General features: G+C 45.3%; 1 protein-coding gene across 1 annotated transcript in view; it reads left to right on the top strand.

Annotated features, from left to right (window-relative positions):
• Nucleotides 1–3,237: 3,237 nt before the first annotated feature.
• The window catches only part of PROSER2 (proline and serine rich 2), a 41,177-nt gene continuing 38,414 nt past the window's right edge, over nt 3,238–6,000 (top strand). Inside the window, exon 1 of the mRNA XM_082617709.1 lies at nt 3,238–3,327. The gene's annotated coding sequence lies outside the window, so the exon portion shown is untranslated. The remainder of the gene's footprint in view (nt 3,328–6,000) is intronic.

Here is a 6,000-nt window from a genome sequence, read left to right as displayed (position 1 = left end):
CAATGCAGGAGACATGGGTTCGAGCCCTGGTCTGGGAAGATCCCACATGCCGCAGAGCAACTATGCCCGTGCACCACAACTACTGAGCCTGCACTCTAGAGCCCGTAAGCTACAACTACTGAGTCCACGTGCCACAACTACTGAAGCCCGTGTGCCTAGAGCCCGTGCTCTGCAACAAGAGAAGCCACCGCAATGAAGCCTGCGTACCGCAACGAAGAGTAGTCCCCACTCGCCGCTACTAGAGAAAGCCCACGCACAGCAACAAAGACCCAACGCAGCCAAAAATAAACAAAGGAACAAAAAATGAACTGTCAGATTTGTTCTGTTTTCTATTTTGTTCACAATATTTTTAGTTGCCACAATTTTTAAATTCTTATGTAATCTAGTCTACTGGTCATTTCCTTTATGATTTTTCGATTTCTTTTCTTCCCCCATCTTGAGATTACATAAATATTTGCCTAAATTTTCTCCTAGTTTTAAAGTTCTTTAATGTAGCTGAAATTTCTTTTAGCACATAATGAAATGTATGAGCTCAACTTGATTTTTTTTTCAAATTACTAGCTTTCTCAAGTCCATTTATTGAGAATCTGTCCCTTTTTCATTTATTTTAGATGACTCCATCACATATTAAAATCTACAGTATATCAACACTGTCTTTTTCTGGGTTATCCTATTTTATTATCTATATCATTCAATATCTACTAATATTCTATTTTGATACTTTAAATTATTATTTTATACTGTTTAACTAACAGGGAAATTTCCCATCTGTTTCTTCGTTTTCATAATTTTCTTAACCCTTCTTATCTGCTACTTGTTCAAGTAAACTTTAAAATAATTTTGTTTTAGCCTCCCAAGGTAGGTGTTAATAGCTTCATTGTACAGTTGAGGAACTGAGTCTCAAAAAGAATAAATAGCTCAAGATTACACATATTCTAAGTGGAAGAGGCATAAAGCAAAATCATGTCTTTTGACATCTCCTCTTTCAGCTCTAAAATGCTGTAATTTTTAGTAAACTCAGGAAGCTTACTCGCTAACCATTCTTTCTCCTTTCCTGTCTACCTCCCTCTAGTGGTCATTATAAATATTGCAGATTCTCAAGCCAATTTTATTACACAGTAATTATTTTTATACAATAAAAATTATATGTTTAGCTTAAATTTTTAAAGTTTACTTTAAAATTTTTAACTTACACAGAGTTAATAAGAATAACTGTCTAATATTTTGAGCCATGTATCACCGGCATTTTCTTAGCAAAGACCAGCCACAGAAGAATTTAGTAAAAAGTCGAGTGAAAAGAAAGTAAAATTTTGTCAATTTCATGGATTTTTAAAGTAGTAACAACAGCAGGTCCAAAGACCCTCCAGATGTTTCTTCGTTCTTTTCTCTATTGACGTTATCTAAGTACTTTTAGGAATAACAATCTTTAAATTCCCCCTCTAGGCCGTTTCTTGTTTTCTTACCTCACTTTATGTCCTTTCTCACCTTCTAGTGCCTTTGGGTAGGTTCAGTTGGCACAGAGGTGCCTGGGCAGGGGTGCAGGGGGTACTGGAAGGCAGCCTGAGCTCAGGTACTCACGCTGCGCCCTGGCCAGGTCTGCATCGGCCCCGCGGAAGGGCCACCTGTTCGCAATTCCCACAAAGATCGGGTACAAAGCTAGCAGGGCTGGCTTCCTCTCCCTACCGCCTTGGTTGAAACCTCAGTCTCATTTTCTTCCTTGTTCATTTCCTGTCCGCCACACCCTCCCACCCTTTTTTTTTTTTACTTTTTGTGCCTTTTTCTTTTCCCTTTCTTCCTTCCTAATCCCATCATCCTTCAATTTCTTCCTCCCTATCTCCTCTTCACCTGGAAGAAAAGATACCGTGTAAAATTTAATTCGTACACACAAGATAATGTGTACATTAAAAATTTTAAAGCTAAAAAACTAAGCTACACATATGTTTATACATCATAAAAGCTTAACCGAGCGAAAAGAACACTACTAAAAAGGAAAAATAATTCTGGGAAGCACTTATAATGTCTTTTTTTCTTAATCTGAATTTGTGAAAAACAGGGGCTGCCTATGTTACCTCTCACCTGTGGCTATTTAATACTATTTAACTTTTACTAAGCCAATTCACGATACATGCATTAGTGTTTAACTACATGGAACAAAATTTAAGAGAAAAAAGAACATGAACAGAAAGCTTAGGTCCATTATTCAATGAGGATTAAGGACCGACAGAATTGATTCTCTCCTGGATTTGGTTCAGAAAGAGGGGGATAATAATACTTGCCTAATTAACTAGTAAGTGCAGTAGATTAAAGTGCTTTGTAAACATTAATTAAAGATGCAGGGAGTTAGATGAGGCCAATGTGTTATTAGTGAAAAAGTTTTCTTCCCTCTAATCAGGTATCTCCTCCTGGGGAGAGCAAAGAAATGATATAAGGACTAAGGAATTGGAACTCAGCCCCGAGTGCCACCAGTGACTCTGTCATCCTGTGCCACCAACCACTTCCTTAGTTTTCTGTAAAATGAGGATAAGTACCAACAGCACTTTGCAATACAGGTTTTATAATGTCTGCCATTTGAGTATATATCAAACACTATAATTAATAAAACCCTATAACTCTTGTTTTCTCCTTTCCTACAGAGTTGTCCCATCCATGGAAACACCAGTAACATTAACTTCCACCAACTTACAGAAGCCTTCCACAACTAGCTGTTAACCTCAATGGATATTTCCATGGTGATAAAGAAGAAATGGCAGCAAGGAATGGGGTCAAAACCTCTTGGACGAGTTTCTTCTCCTTTCTGAACCTCAGTTTTCCTCCTCTGTAAAATGGGGATAAGAAATTGGGGGTTGTTCTAAGGATTGAATGAAATAATGTGTGTGTGTTAAATGCCTTGTCCAAGGGTAATAAGAATTCGATACGTGGTAGTTATTATTGTCATTAAATGTAAAATAACCTCCCAAAACTGACCAAGGAGGGGAAAAAAATGTCCCGTCTTATTCAGAGCTTCAAATGCAAATCCCTATTTTTCCTCCGAGTGTTTAACTCAGATATGGGGCTGGAGTTTCCTCAGATCGTCCCCAGTTCAAACCTCGCACCAACACCGAGAGGCGGCTGCAGGGCAGCGCCGGCGCGAGGGCCTGTCCCTTTAAATGTCCCGGGCGCGCGCCGTGTGACTTTAGGGAGGGAGCAACCGAGACCCCGTCGGGAGCGCGCGCGGCGGGGCGGCCCGGGAAGGTCTGCGAGGCGCGCGCGGGCGGACAGGCGAACGGGCGGCGCTAGGGCTCGGCTCCCGCTTGCGGTCCGGGTGGGCGCCTGCGGGACTCCTGCGAGGTGAGTGCGGGCTTCTCGATCCCGGACAGGGTCGGAGGGCGGGAGGGCGTCCTGGCAGTCGATCCCCTCGTCCAGCACGTTGGTGAGCGGGGCGACGTTTGCAGCCGGTCGGGGGAGATCGGGGCTCTGGTGGGGTCCAGGGAGGGAAGGGCGATCCCCTTTCCTAGTGAGCCGGCTGCCTGCGCTTCCCGCGCGTCCCTGCGGGTGCCCTCCCGGAGGGGATCTCTTCTGCGCGCTCTCCCGCTCCTCCGCATCGCGTCCCTTGGAAGTTAGGAAGGGCTCTGGCGCCGTCCGAGGGGCCGTCGTCGACCCGGTGGCCTCCCACCCGGGAAACCCGGGGCCTCATTCGGGATTACGGGGGTCCGCGTGCGTCCGGCTCGGGGGCGGTGGGGAGGACGCGAGGCTTTCCGACTCCGAGGCTGTCCTGGCGGCGGGCGAAGGTGGTCCGTGGCACGGTTCTTGCTTTACGCGCAGAGAGGTCCGGGTTGTCCCAACACCCGTGCCCTGTCCCCACCGCCCTCCCCGGAGCCCCACTTGCCGCCGCAACCGTCGAATTCCCAGGGCGCTGTGTCCCATCCCCCGCGGAGAGGAGGGCGGGAGCCTCATATTGGCAGGAGGTGGCCGAAGCCACCTGTTAAACTTGGGCCCTGTGCAAAGTGACCAGTAGATTTTCGTCCCCACCCCCGCTCCCCAACCCCTGACCCCCAACAGGTAACTGAATCACGCGGGAACGTGTAGGATCAGCCGGTGAGCAGGGGCGGGAGGGATTAAAAAAAGAGAAGGCGATGTGGCCGATGTGATGCAAATAAAACAAACTCCAGAATTTCTCCAAAGCTTTGAAAGTTTCCCAGTATTGTTTTACGGAGTCTAAATTTAAGCACCTAGCCTTTTATTTTTTTATCTTTTTTTTTTTTTTCTTAAACCGCAGGAACTAACATCAGAAAACATTTAACTCTTTGCCAGGACCTACTTGGTGCAAAGCGAAAACTTAGAGGAAAGGAAAATGATTTTTGTGTCTTTTCCCCCTAAACACAGTAGAACATTCAGGTCTGTAGCTGGAGACTGTAGAAAGAAGGTTCCTCTGACTCCAATTTTCATGCAGAACAATTTTTTAAAAATCTATACTTCTGAAAGATATAGAAACACCAAATCAGATGTAAGTGTAAACGTGAGGAAAATGCTCACAGGAGAACCTAAGTTTATTAAATATGCTTTTCTACTTTTTGTTTTAAGCACTACATTCTTACTGCTCTAGCATGCACTGAAAAGTCTGCCCTCAAAGCTCAGTGTCTGAATGTTACAGATTGTTTTTCTAGGTGGAGGAGGTATTTTGGTTCATGAGGCCAATGTGGAAATACAAACAAATGCCCTGTTTACTTGGGATTGGGCGGGAAGGGTGGAAGTTGTCTAAAATCTCTCTTGCCAAACTTGACAGTGTATGTATGGAATCTTGTGTATTTTCTTGCTCAGACCAGTAATAGCCATTTTTAAGGGACTGGGTATATGCCTTGGTAACAGCACTTCAGAGATTTTTTTACATTTTGGGGGGGGGGAATGTTGGATGCTGATAATTTAAAAGTAACACATTTTCTCCATTACTAGAAATCAGAAAGCCAAAATCAGATAATTTAGAGAAGGCTGGAAAGAGGGGAGATGCTTTTAAGAAAACATGGCGGGTGTTTGACACCACGGTGGCTCCCTTTGTGGCGGAGGGCAGGATTTGCTTGTTTTCGTGCAGGCCCTGCGTGTTCATTAATTCATTCAGCAGTATTTTCAGGCCTGTTTGACCACCTACAATGTGCTGACTGCTGAACTAGTCATGGGACATACAGACACATCTAGATAACAGCCACACGGCTCAAACAGATTAAAACCAGATAGAGTAAGCCTTCATCAAGAGCTGAAGATACACCTGGCCCTGGTTCCAAAGTTCTCAGACACCTTAGGAGCCTGTGGTTGGCACCCTGTGTTGATTGTCAAGATCATCTCAAGTAACTACAGGAGAGAGAGCTGAGCCTTGAAGCCTGGGGGGAGAGAGGGGAAAGGCTTGGGTGGAGCAGAACTGAGAACAGGGCATCCTCTGGAACAAGAGTTCAAGTGCGTCTTATCCGCTTGGTTGTGGATGGCCGCCAGTAGTGCCGTGGCATCCTAGAAGCATCCCAGAACCTGAGCCGCTGCCATCACTGGTGGAGGGCGGCTTTTCGTTTCAGTTTCCACTGCCCTCTCTGGTGGCAGTGTTAGTGGATTCCCCGCTGCCTGTGTGTTCTCAGGAGGATGGGCTGGGCAGCTCTACCCCTTGGAACGTTGCAGCCTTCCCCTCTTGAATCTGAGTGGGTCCAGCTTCTGTTCACATTGACACAGTGGCGTCAGTACAGTGCAGTCACTGTAGCCACCTCTGTAGAGAACCACCCTGAAGCTGCACTTCTCAGTAACTCCGTTGTGCCCCTCCCAGACCCGCAGCATTAATCTTGAATCCTGTTTTGAGAAAGTAGGTGCTGGGTTTAAAATCCAGGTTTAAAATCCGTGCAGTCGGCATCTGTAGTAGAGGAATGTGTAAGGCAGAACATTCTGCCTTATTGGTTAGGGATGTGATTGCTCCTTATGAACTCGTATCTTCAGACTGGATATTTCCAAAGACCCTACCACTGGAAACACTTGGTTCTCTCTCTATTT

This window comes from Mesoplodon mirus, assembly GCF_964341445.2.
Source record: "Mesoplodon mirus genome assembly, chromosome: 4".
In the NCBI taxonomy this organism is placed as follows: domain Eukaryota; kingdom Metazoa; phylum Chordata; class Mammalia; order Artiodactyla; family Ziphiidae; genus Mesoplodon; species Mesoplodon mirus.
This window is presented reverse-complemented; position numbering and strand designations above follow the sequence as displayed.